The sequence below is a fragment of the Macrobrachium rosenbergii genome, chromosome 44 (genome assembly GCF_040412425.1).
Source record: "Macrobrachium rosenbergii isolate ZJJX-2024 chromosome 44, ASM4041242v1, whole genome shotgun sequence".
Classification (NCBI taxonomy): domain Eukaryota; kingdom Metazoa; phylum Arthropoda; class Malacostraca; order Decapoda; family Palaemonidae; genus Macrobrachium; species Macrobrachium rosenbergii.
The window spans coordinates 34,835,570-34,855,569 of NC_089784.1; the positions used below are offsets into that span (position 1 = coordinate 34,835,570).

The 20,000-nt window shown below is 36.8% G+C and overlaps 1 protein-coding gene and 1 pseudogene across 1 annotated transcript in view; one reads left to right on the forward strand and one right to left on the reverse strand.

Annotated features, from left to right (window-relative positions):
* The window catches only part of LOC136829588 (uncharacterized), a 16,562-nt pseudogene extending 15,375 nt beyond the window's left edge, over nucleotides 1–1,187 (forward strand).
* Nucleotides 1–20,000, reverse strand: part of LOC136829514 (uncharacterized) — a 602,709-nt gene that overhangs the window by 545,731 nt on the left and 36,978 nt on the right. The gene's annotated exons all lie outside the window — the stretch shown is intronic.

Consider the following 20,000-nt stretch of genomic DNA (forward strand, 5'->3'; position numbering starts at 1 on the left):
ATCCTATGCAACATGCCACGACTACCATTAGTTTGTAAACAGGCTAACGCTTGATGGAATGACAATTGTAAAAATAGATAAAAATAAATAATTCATGAAATTATACTGAATTAAATTGCATTAAACGAAGAGGAGAACTTTTAATCGCAGATGTAATTCAGGAAAGAGAACAAATAATTTCTCCAAACAACCTCTCAAAGACTGAAGTTACAAACATGTTGAAAACAAGTCAACGACCGTAAACGGGGAACGAACCTTCGTCTCATCTGAATGATTTCATGAAGCGCTGGTTAGGACTTGCCAGTAAGTCGTTGACTGGCATTCAGCATGTTAGTAATGTGTATGAGAGGAGTTGATGTACTCGACATGTTTTTACCCCTATACACTTTACGAAAACCTTTATCTAGGATGGGCGTTTTTAAACATAAAATACAAGGCGCATCCATACTATGGAAAAAAAATCAGCAACTTACAGCTGTAATGGACCGCTATGGGCTCCACACAGGTTCAACAAATAAAGTACGAAAGGGTCTGGAAAGACCGGCAAGAGTCGAGACAACAAGTGGGAGAGGGGTTCAGCAAAACCAGCAAAATAACCTTAATATACTAGTTTAATATACAGATTTACATATTTACAAATGAGTCAGCCTTGGAGCAAAAAATAATCACATTACAAAATTCAATGAAATAGCCACCAAACGAGTCAGTTAAAAAAAGCATGGATGTAGCAAAATCAATCAGTTTTACTTTATAAACCACCATCAAAGTAAATTACCAAACAGCAAACATTTAAATTGAAGTTAACAACACTTTAGCTACAGCCAACACAAAACATCAGACAGCATAAACAATAAATGCACAAACAGCACCAAACAAAATACGTATTGGTATAACAAACTCCATAAATAACACGTCAAATAATTAAGCAGCATAACACCAAATCACGAGTAATAAATAAAATAATATAACAATCTGAAGAACAATTGCATTTTAACAAATTAACCTCATGCAGCACTAAATCACCATAGACAATCTACACAGAGATGTCGAGACCCCATCAAAGGTCGAAGAGGATGAACACCATTGAACACTGCCATACGACCATCGAAAACCGCCCCATGACGGCCAATAGGAGCATCTCTAAAAAATACAGAAGATCGACAGAGTCAAGGAAACAGCAAGACTAATGTCAAAAGAAACAACACTGCTCTACTGATGGACAAGGCTCAGCCATCAACATCATCCTCGAACTGCAGAGGGCCACAAGCAGCGAATACCTGCAGTTGCAAAATACTCGAAGCTGCTATGCTGTCGAGAACTAGACTCGCTGCTATCCTACGCCTGACTAGAGCTAACGAAAATTTAAGTGGCAGACATCACCTTCTTACAAAAAAAAAAAAAAAACAAGCACCACCGGGTAAGGAGCGCACCCTCAACAAGGGAACAATCGGAGAGCGATTGTTCCAAACAAAAAACAAGCACTAAACCTCGCACAGCATACATGTTACACACATGTCAAAAACAAGTCAACGGCTGTAAACGGGGGAACGAAGCTTCGTTTCATGCTGAATGATTTTATGAAGCGTTGGTTAGGACTTGCGAGTAAGTCATTGACTTGTATTCAACATGTCTGTGTTGCGTGCGAGTTGCCGACATGTTGATAACATGACTTATTTCAGTGTGGACACTCCCTTATACATTTTACGAGAACCTTTATCTAGGATGGACGCTTTTAAACAACATACAAGGTGCATCCACACTGTGGGAAAACATCAGCAACTTACGGCATACATGTGACAAACATGATGAAAACAAGTCAACGACCGTAAACGAGGGAACGAACCTTCGTCTAATGCTGAATGATTGTATAAAGGGCTGGTTAGGACTTGCCAGTAAGTCGTTGATTTGTATTCAGCATATTTGTAAAGTGTACGAGATGAGTTGCAAGATGTACTTGACATGTTTTACTTTAGTGAGGACGCACCCTTATACATTTTACGAGAACCTTTATCTAAGATGGACGCTTTTAAACAAAATACAAGGTGCGTCCACACTACGGACAAACATCAACAACTTATAGCACACATGTTACAAACATGTTGAAAACAAGTCAACAACTGTTAGTGGGGAACAAATCTTTGGCAAATGCTGAATAATCGCATTAAGCACTTATTAGAACTTACCAGTAAGTCACAGACTTGTACTCAACATGTTTGCAAAGTGTACGATTTGCCGACATGTTGATATATGATTTATTTTAGCATGGATGCATCCTAATACATTTTATGAGAGCTTTTACTAGGATGGATACTTTTAAATATCAAATACAAGGTGCGTCCACACTATGGAAAAACATCAGCAACTTATGGCATACATGTCACAAACATGATGAAAACAAGTCAATGACTCTACGCAGGGGATAAATCTTTGACTAATGCTGAATAATTGCATTAAGCACTGATTAGAATTTACCAATAAGTCACAGATTTGTACTCAACATGTTTGTGATGTGTACAAGTTGCCGACATGTTGATAACATGACTTATTTTAGTTTGGATGCATCCTAACATATTTTATGAGAGCTTTTGCTAGAATGGATACTTTTAAGCATAAAATGGAGAATTTTTATAACTTTAGACAAATTTGCACGCATAAACATACGTGAATGTCCTCAACTTGTTTACCAACAGCCATGCAAACCTTCCAGATAAGAGGTTCATACACACAAACAGACAAACAAAAAATAAAAATTTCATTCTATTGTCTTTTAGGGGTGGGGATAGGGATTCCCCGCATCATCATCTTCTTCTTCTTCTTCTTCTTCTTCTTCTTCTTCTTCTTCTTCTTCTTCTTCCCCATTTCATCTTTATGAAGGCCGAGAAAATAGTCTGGGACATTCAGGTATAAGAGAACGGTTTGTGAGGTAACTTGGGACACTTAGGCGAGACAACATTCATTGGAAAGTTTTCTCGTTCCCAACTGCGCCCACATTTATACCAAAGGGTTCCCCCACCCCACCATTTAGCACTGCTCTCTCTCTCTCTCTCTCTCTCTCTCTCTCTCTCTCTCTCTCTCTCTCTCTCTCTCTCTCTCTCTCTTTCTTTCTAAAATACGCACATAATTAAAGGGGATATAAAAAGAATTCATTTTTCCCCTCCCCGAAGATCCTGCGTCGTTAATTAGCTCCTCCCAAAACTAATCGAAGTCGGGGATATTTTCATCCCGGAATTAAAACTTTTGATAGAAAAACCTAAAACAAAAAAAGTGTTGCGTATGTAATACATGCGTATGAAGGCGCGCATACACATGCAAAATCACTTATTTGAACAAGCGTCCTAAAGCAGGTAGAAATCTAACCATAATAAGATCCGGAAGGACTATTCTAAGGGCACATGAATCCTTGGGATCAAAGGTGGGTCAGTTAGTGCACAACAAGTAAAACGGCACAATCGAGTTTTCTGCACAGCGTTTAATGCCAGGCTGGAGCTTAGAACCAGTACTACGCCAAAAAATTCAACAACTTAACAGAGGTATCAAATATTCCAAAATAATATTAGCAAAGTAAAATGACATGGACTGGAATATAAGATTTAGGCCAAAGCCCAAGGGCTAGGACCTATGAGGTCATTCAGCGCTGAAAATAACGTTGAAGAAATTGTTAAGAGAGAGGAAAGTAAGACAGAAGAAAGAGAATATGAACGGAGATACAGCAAAAGGAATGAAAGGTGTTGCAGCTAGGGGCCGAAGGGACGCTACAAAGAACCTCAAGTAATGCCTACAGTGCACCGCCACGTCTCTCAGTGGACGGTTGTTGATATTTTGACTGGCATACTTTCTCCATGCCTGCTAAGTTTATTCCTGTACTTTATCCATGCCGTTTGTCAATATCCAGATGCGTGTCGTTCCATTACATCGCCCAAGGTATCAAATATAAGAAGCCACTGATCTGAAAGCCTGTAGGATACTTATACAGAGCCACATATAAAAGGTATAAACGCCCCGCATTTCAGAGAGAGAGAGAGAGAGAGAGAGAGAGAGAGAGAGAGAGAGAGAGAGAGAGAGAGAGAATCGAGTATACAGTGAGAGAGAAAATAGAGTATACAGTGAGAGAGAAAATCGAGGAGAGAGAGAGAGAGAGAGAGAGAGAGAGAGAGAGAGAGAGAGAGAGAGAGAGAGAGAAATCGAGTATACACAGAAACTCTCAGCCACGGCCCATGAAACTCTCAGCCGCGGCCAATGAAACTTTCAGCCACGGCCCGGTGGTGGCCTGTGTTGTTGGCACCTATAGCGGTGCCAGACGCACTATCATGGCTAACTTTAACCCTAAATAAAATAAAAACTACTAAGGCTAGAGGGCTGCAATTTGATATGCTTGATGATGATCAACACAACAATTTGCAGCGGACAGAAGAAGTGCGGACGGACAGACAAAGCCGGCATAATAGTTTTCTTTTACAAAAAACTTAAAAGTCAGTTGGGATTTTTGAAGTGTACGGACTCCTGTATTTCACTGGAGCACCTTTTCTGTAATTGATACCTGTCAAATTATATAACAAGGCAGAAATAAGCATTTTAATGATTTTATTTTTCAGTAAAATCATTATAATTCTTAATGGAATCTTATTCTCACTGAAGAGGTCAAAAGGTCACATACTGGTGAGATCGCTTCAACAAAACAGAATGCTCATATGTAACTATTGGAAGAAAATAGAGCAATTATAAACAGGAAATAAAATTATATTATATATATATATATATGTATATATATAGATATTTATATATATATATATATATATAGATATATATATATATATATATATATATATATATATATATATATATATATATATATGCATATATATGGATTTAGATATATAGATAAATATATATATATATACATATATATATATATATATATATATATATATATATATATATATATATATATATATATATATATTTATATATATATAATATATATATGTATACATATGCCAAAAGAAAAACAAGTAAATAATCCTTTGACCACTAAGAAAATACATAACATTTAAAAGTAAAAAACTAAAATAACAAAGCGTGACTGAGTAACTGAGTATACACCTAGAGCAAAGGTAAAACAAACCATGGCTGAAAGGCCAGGGTACAGAGCCCCTGGCAGAGCTTCAAAAGGATTTAGAGCAACAGTTAAAGGGGTCAGCACCCCGGAGTAAAGCAATTAAATGTGGGCCCTCAGACAACTTGCCTTCTACAGGTACTCCTAAATCGTTCCTGAGTGAAGGTGATGCCTGGAACAGGTAACCTAATACCGTTATCTAGCTTAGCGCTAAAGCAACAACGAAAAATAAATACATCAATGGAAAAAAGCCGAAGGCTCAACTTTGACGGTTGTGACAGGTCCGTGTCCCGAAAGAAAACAAGTAAAAAATGCGCCGGAGTTTCTTAGGCGTAATCGGGTTTTCTGTACAGCCGCTACAGCGTATAATCAAGGCCACCGAAAAAGGCTTTATCTTTCGGTGATCTCGGTATAACGCTATATGAGCCGCGGCCCTTGAAACTTTAACCATTGCCCGGTGGTGGCCTATCGTATATCGTTGCCAGAAGCACGATTATGGCTAACTTCTATCTTAAATAAAATAAAAACTACTGAGGCTAGAGGGCTGCAACTTGGTATGTTTGATGATTGAGGGTGATGATCAACATACCAATTTGCAGCCCTCTAGCCTCAGTACTTTTTAAGGTCTGACTGCGGACAGAATAAAGTGAGGACGAACAGACAAAGCCGGCACAATAGTTTTCCTTTGCAGAAAACTAAAAATGAAGCCATCCAGGCTGGAGCTTGGAACCAGTACTACGCCAAAAAATTCAACAACTTAACAGAGGTATCAAACATTCCAAAATAATATTAGCAAAGTAAAATGACATGGACTGGAATATAAGATTTAGGCCAAAGCCCAAGGGCTAGGACCTATGAGGTCATTCAGCGCTGAAAATAACGTTGAAGAAATTGTTAAGAGAGAGAGGAAAGTAAGACAGAAGAAAGAGAATATGAACGGAGATACAGCAAAAGGAATGAAAGGTGTTGCAGCTAGGGGCCGAAGGGACGCTACAAAGAACCTCAAGTAATGCCTACAGTGCACCGCCACGTCTCTCAGTGGACGGTTGTTGATATTTTGACTGGCATACTTTCTCCATGCCTGCTAAGTTTATTCCTGTACTTTATCCATGCCGTTTGTCAATATCCAGATGCGTGTCGTTCCATTACATCGCCCAAGGTATCAAATATAAGAAGCCACTGATCTGAAAGCCTGTAGGATACTTATACAGAGCCACATATAAAAGGTATAAACGCCCCGCATTTCAGAGAGAGAGAGAGAGAGAGAGAGAAAATCGAGTATACAGTGAGAGAGAAAATCGAGGAGAGAGAGGGAGAGAGAGAAAATGATCGAGGAGAGAGAGAGAGAGAGAGAGAGAGAGAGAGAGAGAGAGAGAGAGAGAGAGAGAGAGAGAGAGAGAGAGAGAATCTCAGAGAGAGAAATCAGTAACACAAATAAAATAAAAAAAATGGGAGAGAAAGAAGATCGAGTATCAACAGAGAGAGAGAGAGAGAGAGAGAGAGAGAGAGAGAGAGAGAGAGAGAGAGAGAGAGAGAGAGTAAACAAGCACACATTCACCCCCAGACCACACTTGGGCAAATGAAACCGCTGCACACAGGAAATTGCTCGTAACGACCGGGACACATAATTACAAAAAAAAAAGGAAAAATCAAATTAGCTAATGTTGCAACACTTATTTTTCCCCCTTTCAGCAACAGATATTTGGTTAAAAATAGGAAGGTAAATATGTAAACTTGGTAGAAAAAAAAAAGGAAATAAATTATATATATATATATATATATATATATATATATATATATATATATATATATATATATATATATATATATATATATATATATATATATATAGTATATAATATATATATATATATATATATATATATATATATATATATACACAGTATATAAATATTTATACACACACACACACACACATATATATATATACATATATATATTTATATATATATATATATATATATATATATATAAAAACAAGTATAATCCTTTGACCATATATATATAAGTAAAAACTAAAATATATATACTGATAACTGAGTATATAGACAAAATTAAAACAAACCATGATTGAAATTTAATAATGCAACTGAAAAGGCTAGGACGTTAAAGGGGTCAGCACCCCGGGTAAAGCAGATTGGAATTTTGTATTATGCTAATGTAATAAGACAGCGTGTCGAGGAAAAATGTTTCGATCTGGATAATAAAATATTTAAATTTGGAAGAAATAAGGCTTAAAATATTTACATTTGGAAGAAATAAGGCTATCTGATTAACATCTGCTCAATTCGACGACGACAGATCGTGGATAAGGTTAGAATAAGGAGTTATCAATATAGAAGAGACAAACTTGCACACCGACATACTGGGACAATTAAAGTGACTTAGAAAATAGTTTTCCTATAGAAATATATAAATATATATATATATATATATATATATATATATATATATAATAGAGGTATATATATATATATATATATATATATATATATAAGATAAAAGAATATAAGAATATAATTCCCTACAATAACGTGAAGAAACTGCTCCAAGTGCCTAAGCATTATCAAGTTCGTAAGACCACTCATCAATCGAAACAGCGTCTGTTTATTGCCAATGTTGATTATTTTTACACTCTTATGGGTATCTTGATGTATCTTACTGCATTCCTGCAGTCATTACATACAACTGCATGCAATTCGAAGCTGCAATCCTGCAGTCATTACAACTGCATGCAATTCGAAGCAACTGGAAAACTGCTCAAGATTGCATGTTTGAAAACTCTCTCGGCTCGAATCTTTATGAGATAGGGTCCAGGAATCCATTTAGGAATGGAATCGAAGCATGTTGGGAGAAACTACCTCATCGTTTTGCATAAACAAAGGGCATCGATTCTGCGTTCATACGTTTTCTTATATGGTAACTCCGCACGCAATTTTCATTGCCAGGCTGCGAGAGTGACACGCGAGGGACAAGGATATTCCGTTAGATGTGGAAACTGCGGAAGAACTAACTTTAAAATCCTAAATGAAAGTAATATGCACATGTTAAGCTGAGACGAGATATTTGTGTATGTAATTTTACTTTCACATACATAGTCTGCCTTATTGTTCATGTTAAAACTAACATCACTACATCAAAAGTCGACAATTTCTGAAAATTATTTACTGACCAACACTGTCACCTAAACTTGCAGCCTTTCCAACCCAGCTACTTTCTTTTAATTTTCGTGTCCAGCTCCAGCCCATTTTTCACCCATTTTTGCCTTTTACGTTTCTTCACATCTTTCATATCAGACTCAGTTGTCTAAATTTCCATTACAGACTTTCGTTTTCCATATTGCTGCAACTTTCCTGAATGAGTAACTCCCTTCCTCCCTACTATTTCAACTTTTCTAACTGAATAAACTCCCTTTCTCCATACTACTCCAAACTTTTCTAACTGAATAACTCCCTTTCTCCCTACTACTCCAACTTGTCTAACTGAATAAACTCCCTTGCTCTATACTACTTCATCTTTTCTAACTGAATAAACTCCCTTTCTCCCTACTACTCCAACTTTAACTGAATAACTCCTTTTCTCCCTACTACTCCAACTTTTCTGTCTGATTAACTCCCTTTCTCTCTACTACTCCAATTTTTCTAACTGGATAATTCCCTTTCTCCCTACTACAACTTTTCTAACTGAATAACTCCCATTCTCCCTACTACTCCAAGTTTCCTAACTGAATAATTCCCTTTCTCCCAACTACTCCAACTCTTCTAACTGAATAAACTCCCTTTCTCCATAATACTCCAAACTTTTCTAACTGAATAACTCCCTTTCTCCCTACTACTCCAACTTGTCTAACTGAATAAACTCCCTTTCTCCATACTACTCCTTTTCTGACTGAATAAACTCCCTGTCTTCCTACTACTCCAACTTTCTCAACTGAATAGCTCTCTTTCTCCCAACTAATCCAACTTTTCTAATTGAATAACTCCCTTTCTCCAGACTACTCCAACTTTTCTAACTGAATAACTCCCTTTCTCCCTACTACCCCAACATTCCTAATTGAATAACTCCCTTTCTTCCTACTACTCCAACTTTTATAACTGAATAACTCCCTTTCTCCCTACTACTCCAAGTTTTCTAACTGAATAACTCCCTTTCTCCCAACTAACTCCAATAAACTAATACTGAATAAACTCCCTTTCTCCCTACTACTCCAACTTTCTAACTGAATAAACTCCTGTCTTCCTACTCTCCTTTCTGACTGAATAAACTCCCTTTCTTCCTACTAATCCAACTATCTCAACTGAATAACTCCCTTTCTCCCAACTACTACTCCAATTGAATAACTCCTTTCTAACTGAATAATAACCCTTTCTCCCTACTACCCCAACATTCCTAATTGAATAACTCCCTTTCTTCCTACTACTCCAACTTTTATAACTGAATAACTCCCTTTCTCCCTACTACTCCAACTTTTATAACTGAATAACTCCCTTTCTCCATACTACTCCAACTTTTCTAACTTAATAACGCCCTTTCTCCCTACTATTCCAACTTTTCTAACTGAATAACTCCCTTTCTCCCTACTACTCCAGCTTATCTAACTGAATAAACTCCCTTTCTCCCTACTACTCCAACTTTTCTAACTGAATAACTCCCTTTCTCCCTACTACTCCAACTTTTCTAACTGCATAACTCCCTTCATCCCTACTGCTCCAACTTTTCTAACTGAATAACTCCCTTTCTCCAGACTACTCCAACTTTTACTCCCTTTCTCCCTACTACTCCAAATTTCCTAACTGAATAAACTCCCTTTCTCCCTACTACCCCAACATTCCTAATTGAATAACTCCCTTTCTCCCTATTACTCCAACTTTTATAACTGAATAACTCCCTTTCTCCATACTACTCCAACTTTTCTAACTTAATAACGCCCTTTCTCCCTACTATTCCAACTTTTCTAACTGAATAACTCCCTTTCTCCCTACTACTCCAGCTTATCTAACTGAATAAATTCCCTTTCTCCCTACTACTCCAACTTTTCTAACTGCATAACTCCCTTCATCCCTACTACTCCAACTTTTCTAACTGAATAACTCCCTTTCCCTTCCTTTCCTAACTGAATAAACTCCCTTTCTCCCTAAAACTCCAACTTTTCTAACTGAATAACTCCCTTTCTCCCAACTACTCCAACTTTCCCATCAGCCACCCTTAGTTATCTATCTCTTCCAACTCCAAGCAGCCTGACCAACGAAGAGCAGAAATCGGAAGCATCACTCTGCTTGCTCCTCATCATCATCATCTTGCAGAGGTACCGTAGACACGTGGTCACAGGAAAGTCCTCATTGGTCATAAAAGGCGTTTTATCAGCCAATGACATCATTTCTTTTTTATTTCCTTTTTTTTTAAGGATTCGTGTTCGCCATAAATTATTATCACTGACGCACTTCCCTAGAAATGAAGTGGGAGTATCCACTGCCAAGATTTATGGGATGAATTGCTGACGTTGCAGTTTTCTTCTTCACTTTTTTTTTTAATGTTGGGAATTCGCGAAGGTTTGTTCCTTATTTGAAGGAATTCCAAGTGTTAACTTCCTGATGGTTCAATTTATGTAACTTTACATTTTTTCTTACCTGGTTTCTTCTTAAGAAAACATTTATTCATGTTGGTGTTTTACAATTTTGGTATTTTTTTTATATAATCATTCATTCTTGCTGGATATAGTATGGCTTTTTTGCATTCCTATAATGAAAGCGTTTATCAAATGATTTTAGTGAAATAAAGCATGCCTGATTTTGAATGACAAGTTACTTCTAAATATTAGCATATTTGCCTATCAAATATGCACATTTATATCAGTTTATAATATATATATATATATATATATATATATATATATATATATATATATATATATATATATATATATATGTGTGTGTGTGTGTGTGTGTGTGTGTGTGTGTGTGTGTGTGTATAAACAAGAATTTATATAATAAGATGAGACCAAAGCTATATAATTTAATTTTAAAAATTTGAATTTATCTAATCATAAAAATACTATGAATCTTACATATACTAGCAATACTTTCCGGTCGTCTACTCCGTATTGATTACATCCAAAACGCGCAAAAGCATTCATAGCAAAACTACGGTATCAGAGAGAGAGAGAGAGAGAGAGAGAGAGAGAGAGAGAGAGAGAGAGAGAGAGAGAGAATGTTTTTAGAGTGTCTTCAGTATCTCTCAATGACTGTCGTAGGAAAACGCCGAGTATACTCAAACTGAAGCCAAACCTAAAAATGATTACTTTGAGAGAGAGAGAGAGAGAGAGAGAGAGAGAGAGAGAGAGAGAGAGAGAGAGAGAAGAGAGAGGTCCTGATGTCTTACTTCAGTTTCTCTGAATATTCGACTTGTAGAAAAACCCTTATTTAACTCAGAAATTGAAGTCATACCCTAAGAATTATTACTTTGAGAGAGAGAGAGAGAGAGAGAGAGAGAGAGAGAGAGAGAGAGAGAGAGAGAGAGAGAGAGAGAGCTAGGACTGTCGTAGGAAAAGTTTACCCAGAAATTTCAGTCATAACCTAAAAAAAAAAAAAGTCTTACTAACAAGACCAACCACGAAAAATACAAGACTTAAAATGACTACTTGGCAACTGACGAGTGCCACAAATGCGGAGTTTCAGAAAAGCTTTCCTTTTCATGATTAATGGCACTGGAGTGGTCCACCACGTTTATTGGATGTGCATCATATATGAGTCGCATTGGCTCTCTCTCTCTCTCTCTCTCTCTCTCTCTCTCTCTCTCCTCTCTCTCTCTCAAACAACGTCACAAACTTTTTAAGCCTATCGAATAACTGTGGCTCTCAGATGGTGAAAAAGATGTTGATTTTATAATTGAATCGGGGAAAGGAGAGAGAGAGAGAGAGAGAGAGAGAGAGAGAGAGAGAGAGAGAGAGAGAGAGAGAGAGAGAGAGAGAGAGAGAGAAAGTTAATATATATATACTGTATATGTATATATATACATCTACATATATATGTATATATATGTATGAATATACACAAACACGGACATATATACACATGAATAGATATATTGTACATATGAATACAAATATATTCATATATATATAACATATACGTGGACTTCTTCGGGGTATGAGAGAGAGAGAGAGAGAGAGAGAGAGAGAGAGAGAGAGAGAGAGAGAGAGAATCTGCAAACACACTGAACCCCGGTGAATTTATAAGGGAATAAATGCATGCAATCAAAATGCATGCAATCATAATTTTTGTGACCTATAGGAATGCTCGTTCAAGCAAGTGCCCGAGCTCCCATAAGACCCATTTCATCTCGCAACAAAAATAGCAAAGAAAATTAACAAATACATCAAAGAAACGAATAAAAACGGGATATCTCATTAATCCATAATAAAAATAGCAACAGGGAAGAATAGAGAAGAATAAAAAATACATTAAAAACCAGAGGATAATCTCAAATACTAAAAAGAAGAGAAGTTATCGAAGATAAGGAATAAAAAAAAAACTAAAAGGAAAGGAGGAACCCATCGTGAAGGAAGGCCGAAAGAAGATAATGAGAGGTCTTCCTTTCCGGTAGCAGGAAGGAGGAGGAGGAGGAGGAGGAGGAGGGCCATAAAGGAAAGACCACGGGAGACAAAACCGGAATCTTAATTTGGCCATAAGTAATCGATGATTGGCAACTTTACAATCGCAGTTGCCAAGAAACATTTATGATCGGGGACCATCGCCGATAGAGAGACAGGCAGACATAACCAGGGAGAGAAATATAAAGAGAAAAAAAAACAGGGAGGCAGACAGCAAAAGAGAGAGAGGGAAAGGGAGAGACAGGCAGGGACACATACAAAGAAAGAGAGAGAGTGAGAAAACAGCAAGACACACAGAAAAACAGGGAGGGAGAGGAAGGACAGGTATGGAATAGACGTAAAAGAGAGAGAGAGAGAGAGAGAGAGAGAGAGAGAGAGAGAGAGAGAGAGAGAGAGAGAGAGAGTATGTGCCATTTGTGGTAGCTTCGTCGGAGACGCACAAACAAAAAGGCTACTAAAATTGTCACGCTTATTTACAGACAGCGGTTGAGTCCAAGCTTGTGTTTATCCTTATCACAATCAAACTATAATCGCTCATAAACAATCATAGAACTATCATGCAAGAATTGCGATGTTGGAATGCAATCGGTAGTTGTCATCTTTTACTGGGGTTATGAAAACAAATAGATTGGTCATCTGGACTGGTTTTAGCTGACAACCAACACTAAGATTGATTGGTCTTCTGGACTGGTCTTAGCTAACAAGCGACGCTCCCAGACCATTGAATGAAAATAAGTTTTCACAGGACTGTTTTCTTTCACACCTGTTTTTCAAACGCTTTCTTTCAAACCTGTTTTTTTTTCACACGCTTTCTTTCACACCTATTTTCTTTCACACGCTTTCTTTCACACCTGTTTTCTTTCACACGGTTTCTTTCACACGGTTTCTTTCACACCTGTTTTCATTCACATGCTTTCTTTCACACCTGTTTTCTTTCACACGCTTTCTTTCAAACCTGTTTTCTTTCACACGCTTTCTTTCAAACCTATTTTTTCACACGCTCTCTTTCACACCTGTTTTCTTTCACACGCTTTCTTTCACACCTGTTTTCTTTCACGCCTTTTTTTCAAACGCTTTCTTTCGCACTTGTTTTCTTTCACACGCTTTCTTTCAAACCTGTTTTCTTTCACACGCTTTCTTTCAAACCTGTTTTCTTTCACACGCTTTCTTTCAAACCTGTTTCCTTTCACACGCTTTCTTTCACACCTGTTTTCTTTCACACCTGTCCCAGGTAGCAACGAAATCCTAACTGATTTCGTTCTGGGGTCAAAGATGACCTTCAGAGACACTTCCATGAATTCAGGTGTAAAGAACTTTGTCTATACACATATCCTCACACAAATGGACGATAAAAAATTAGAATGTAATTCCTCCTGGGTGTGGCTACCAAGACCCTACGACCCTACGTTGCTAACAAGACCTTCTTACACGAAAACACGAATAACGAAAGAAATTACAATATCTGGAACAAAGAATTTGGGACACCAGTCGTACCTGACAGATGACAAAATACTGTTAAACATGAAACGCTGCACTGAGATGTCTGGGTGAAATTTTAATGGTGGCTTCATGGCTATTCCAAAACATATTGCAAGATTCTGATATAAAGTTTTAATACCTGGAATGATGACAGCAGTTGCAGCATTTATTTATCTATCTATCTATCTATCTATCTATCTATCTATCTATCTATCTATCTATCTATCTATCTATCTATCTATCTATCTATCTATTTATTATCTATTTATTTATTTATTTATTTATTTATTTATTTATTTATTTATTTATTTATTTGTTTGTTTGTTTGTTTTATTTATTTAATTTTTATTGATTGATTGATTGATTTATTTATTTATTTAGAGAGTCAGACAGACAGACAGACAGAAATTTGACCCTCAACCTTGCTGCGAAGTTGGGAATACTACTGCATATTCCAAAATCAGGTCTGGTCCCTGTTTAAACTTATAAATCCATAAGTGAAAATGGAATAATAATAATAATAATAATAATAATAATAATAATAATAATAATAATAATAATGATGAGCAACTGAAACAGCATACGCCAAAAGTTGCATGCTAACAACCTACCCTCTCTCTCTCTCTCTCTCTCTCTCTCTCTCTCTCTCTCTCTCTCTCTCTCTCTCTCTCTCTCTCTCTCTCTCTCAAATGCAGGTGATAACAAAAACACTTAACACCTTCGATTACCAGTAAAAATTCGCCCCCCCCAACCCCCGCCAACGGACACAACGGGCGTCCTGGAAGCTCTACATACCGGAGCTCTATATACTTACATACTGGAAGCCCTATACATTGGAGACTCTACTACTGGAAACTCTACATACTGGAAACTACATACTGGAAGCTCTACTGAATCTTTATATACTGGAACCTCTACGTACTAGAGCCTCTCCATACTTGAAGCTCTATATACTGGAACCTCTACGTACTGGCAGCTCTATGTATACTAGACCCTCTACATACTGGAAGTTCTATATACTGGAAACTATATTCTAGACGCTTTGCATACAGGAAACCCTACATATTAGAAGCTCTATATACTGGAAGCTCTTCACAACTGGAATCTCGATACAAGTGGAAGCTCTATATACTGGAAGCCATACATGCTGGAAGCTCTATATACTGGAAGCTCTACATAACTGGATTCTCGATAGAAGTGGAAGCTCTACACACTAGACGCTCGACACACTAGAAGCTCTACATACTAGAAGCTCCACATACTGGAAGCTCTACATACTAGAAGCTTTATATACTGGAAGCTCTACATAACTGGAATCTCGAAACAGGTGGAAGCTCTACATACTGGACGCTCTACATACTGAAAGCTCTACATACTAGAAGCTCTATATACTGGAAGCTCTACATAACTGGAATCTCGATACAAATGGAAGCTCTATAAACTGGGAGCTCTACTAGAAGCTCTATATACTGGAAGCTCTACTATAAGCTCTATATACTGGAAGCTCTCAGAAGATACATGTGGCGAGTCAACCTCAACTCATCGATGATATTGGCGGAACTGACCGACTGAATGACAAGCTTAGGCATCGATTAGCATCTTGCAGTCACAGGCAGTTGAGATGCAAGGACGAATTCGAGAGGTTCTCCTCAACGCCACAACACCTCCACTCCTTCGCAAATGCACGATACTCCAGTTCCAATATTGGGAATTATGGAATCGTAAAACCAAAGTCGTGTTTTTTAAATCGAGTATGAATGTGTGCATGATAAAGTGTGCATGACAATCTCGAGGTACATCTGCAGCTAGGGGCAGAAGGGACGCAGCAAACGAACCTTATTATTGACTACAGTGCGCCACGTATGGTGCACTGAAGGCGCTACCCACCTAAGGGGTTTATAGTAAAGGAAAGGACTATTTTCAAAATCCATGTTGCTTTAAAACCAGTAAAAAGCACAAACAATGAAAATCTAAACTTCGCATCGAAGCCCAAACTTCAAAATGAAAAAACTTGCCTGCACTTTATTATTATTATTATTATTATTATTATTATTATTATTATTATTATTATTATTAAGATGAACCCTATTCATATGGAAAAAACTACAAGGTGCACTGGCTTGAAATTCAAGCTTCCAAAGAGTATAGTGTTCAGCCGAGAGAAATTACAGAAGACAATAGGAAATACAGAGAGAAGAGATCAATTATTATAAAAAAAGATATACACTAATAAATAAACAGATAAAAATATATAAAAATTATTAAAAGTACAAGGAGAGTTGTTTTAGGGTAGTAATGCACTTCATCTTCGCTTGAACTTTTAAGGTTCCAATTTCACATCCTTAGGAAGTCCATTCCACAGTCCAACGGCGTAAGGAATAAAAGCGCTGCTGTTTAGCAAATCTGGTCGCTCTCGGCAAGGAGAAAGGATCAGGGATCACTTGTGGAAGTGAAAGATCTCTGTTAAAACACAACTTGTGAAAAACTGACATAAAGAGACAAACCGAATATTATGCGTCATTTCTGTAAACACAACGGTGTGTCTGCTTTCAAACGTTATCCTAACTTGATCACACAGGGCTGCTTAAGTCGGGGGGTGGGTTCGTGCCGTTCACTGCACCTCATGCTGTGCACTGTATGCATTAGTTCAGGTTCTTTGCAGCGTGCCTTCGGCCCATAGCTGTAACCCCTTTCGTTCCTTTTACTGTACCTCCTTTCATATTCTCTCTCTTCCAACTTACTTTCCACCCTCTCCTAACAATTGATTCATAGTGCAACTGCGAGGTTTTCCTCCTGTTACACCTTTCAGACCTTTTGCTGTCAATTTCCGTTTCAGCGGTGAATGACCTTATAGGTGCCAGTGCTTGGCCTTTGCTCTAAATTCTATGTTCAATTCAATTCGATAACATAGGCAGCCGAGACACTCAGTGAGTTAGAGGTCCGCTGAAAGAAAAAATATCGTATGAAATATGTTCCACAAGTGCTTGCAGCCAAGTGAATAGCTAGGATATAATATCCTACGTGCTTGTCGCTTTGGGCTGTATATGATAAAGGAAAAAATCAGACATTGCAAGTGTTGGCAACAATATTCTACATTAGAATGAAAATACATTACTTCTCGCGCTAATTAGGAATAGGTATGCGGTACAGGTAACCGAGAGTGGGTGTTGGTGGGGGCGGGGAAGGGTTTGAAAAGCCCAGCGAATTCAGATTGCCATTACAAAGATGGCAACGCACAATGGGTTTTGAGACAAAGACGGCAAGTTTGCGAAAAAAAGCAAACAAACAAAAGAGTAATGATTTTTTGCATGCTTTATAAATAGCTCTAGCAGGATTTGTGTACGACAAAAACAACAACAACAAATAATTACACCAGACATAACATTAGCACCGTAACGGATATACAAAAGACAACGTCTGTGTGTCTGCGTGTGTGTGTACGAACCCACATCCATCAACGTGACCTCGTTTTGTTACTCTGGATGCAGGTTTGAATCCTGCCACCAGACATCAGAATTACTTCATATTTATTGCATTTGGACCCAAGACATTGTAGTGACAAAGCGTACCCAAAAAGCGTGAAGAATTCAAGGAATTAAAAGGGCATTGTGGCTATTAAAAGTACATATTTATATACAAATATATACAGTATATATATATATATATATATATATATATATATATATATATATATATATTACATATATTATATGTATGTATATATCGATGATGTAGATACATATGCAGATATATAATATGTATATATATGAGAACTTGTTTCATTCGAGTTGTCATCAGCTGAGATAAGAGAGAGCGCTTTGTTTTGAGTTAACGTGAGGACAGTTTGGAATAACAATTGCCGATTCGTTCAGAAAATCAACTCAGTTTTTCGTCTTGTTTATAAAACACGTCAATCATAATTAGCCGATTGCTGTATGTTTTGGTCGTGTAGAGGTTTCTATAAAAGATTTGTCCCGTACGAGAATAAGACGAGTGATTTTGCATTGTTACGTGCACTGTTCGAGTCACGTACGCCACTTTGAGAGAAAGAATACATGTCCTGATCAGTTACGTCACGTTTAGCAAGATTACATTCAAAACATTTTGCTGGGAGTGACGTCACCTTCCGTCTAGAAATTTCTCTTTTGGTATCTCGCACCCAAAATGTCTTAATGACGTCACCTCCCTGCTTCTAAAACTTCTCTCTTGTGTTTCGTACCCAAAATGCCTTAATGACGTCATGTAATTGTTTCATGTGATACTGGAATTCTGGAATCTGTTTCATTCTTATTCTTGAGACACCTCTCTCTCTCTCTCTCTCTCTCTCTCTCTCTCTCTCTCTCTTCAAAAGAGAGAAATTTTTAATTACCGTAGAATGTTGTGGTCACTGGTATTAGTCTTAGCTTTTTTGATATCTGAGGGTAAGAAAAGTGTAACAGCGCCTTATTAAAAGTGTGTTTTGTGGGAAAGCAGCTGCAGCAAGTGATTTTACAAAAATTTTCACAAACTTCTGTAAGGTAACGTGAATTTTACTTATTAATACCATGGTATAATAAGTTAGGGAAATTTTGCCTTGGTGAATTTTTTATTGATAAATCTTTTGTGGAATTGTGTGCTTTTTGTGTTTACAATCTCTCCATATTTTCACATTTTTTTGTGTTTGTGATGTAACGTTTATTTACGTACCATTTTAAATATTTCTTGGTAATTTAACATTGCATACTTGATTTAATTTTCATTTATTAAAATTTTCTTTCCAAATCTTAAATGATTCTTGATAGTTTAAATTTTGCTTGATTAATTTAAATACCTGATAAAGTTTTTGTGAGTTAGTTTTCTTCCATAATTTAATTCAAGAATTAAGTTTTGTGTTATTTTCAAGTAATAGTAAATTTTTCAGATTGTGAATTCTAATTAAAAATTTAGAATTTAAAAATAAATTTTTGTATTTAATGTTTTTAGTAAAACAGTGTTTCATTTATTGACCACCAGTGAATAGGATTAATTGTGTGTGCATAGGCCAAAGTGATAAACATGTTTTGTTCTTTTGGTTTTGCTAAAGTGAATTAAGACCAGGGAAACAGTTAAAGTTGTTTGTTGGAGTGATGCCCTTTTACTCTAGAATATTTCTTGTTTAACTGTTGATACCTCACACATATTCTGATAAACTTAGTTTGATTTTTCAAGTGATTAATAAGTTTTTAAGGGATCACAGTTACCTTTAGAGTACTCAGTCGTAATTCCTGTTGTTATGAGAGTTCAGGTATCTGGCTGAAGTGAGGTAAATTTTTGAATTTTGAGATTAGTTGTGTAATAACCAGGTACCTGGTACGCATCGTGACTATATATATATATATATATATATATATATATATATATATATATATATATATATATATATATATATATATATATATATATATATATTATAAAAAGAAATCATCAAATACACCAACCAACATCCCAATAACCTCAAGAAAAACAGCAAAAACAACAACAACAAAACCACCTACAACACGGAACCAGGGCCAATAACATTCCCACCGCAGCAGGTACCCAAATTCCAAGAAAGCCCATCGAATGCATTGGATAATCCGTAGCACGACGGAAGGAGGCGCAAAGCCGTGATATATGGTCACACAGATGTCTTAAAATAGCTTTCGCGTGACGCAGAGCCATTGCAATTCGACGGAATAATTCGGCCCTAAAAGTTACGCAAAGACACGGGTATTATTTTGTATCATGTCTGTATTATTATTTTGTATTATATATTTGCAT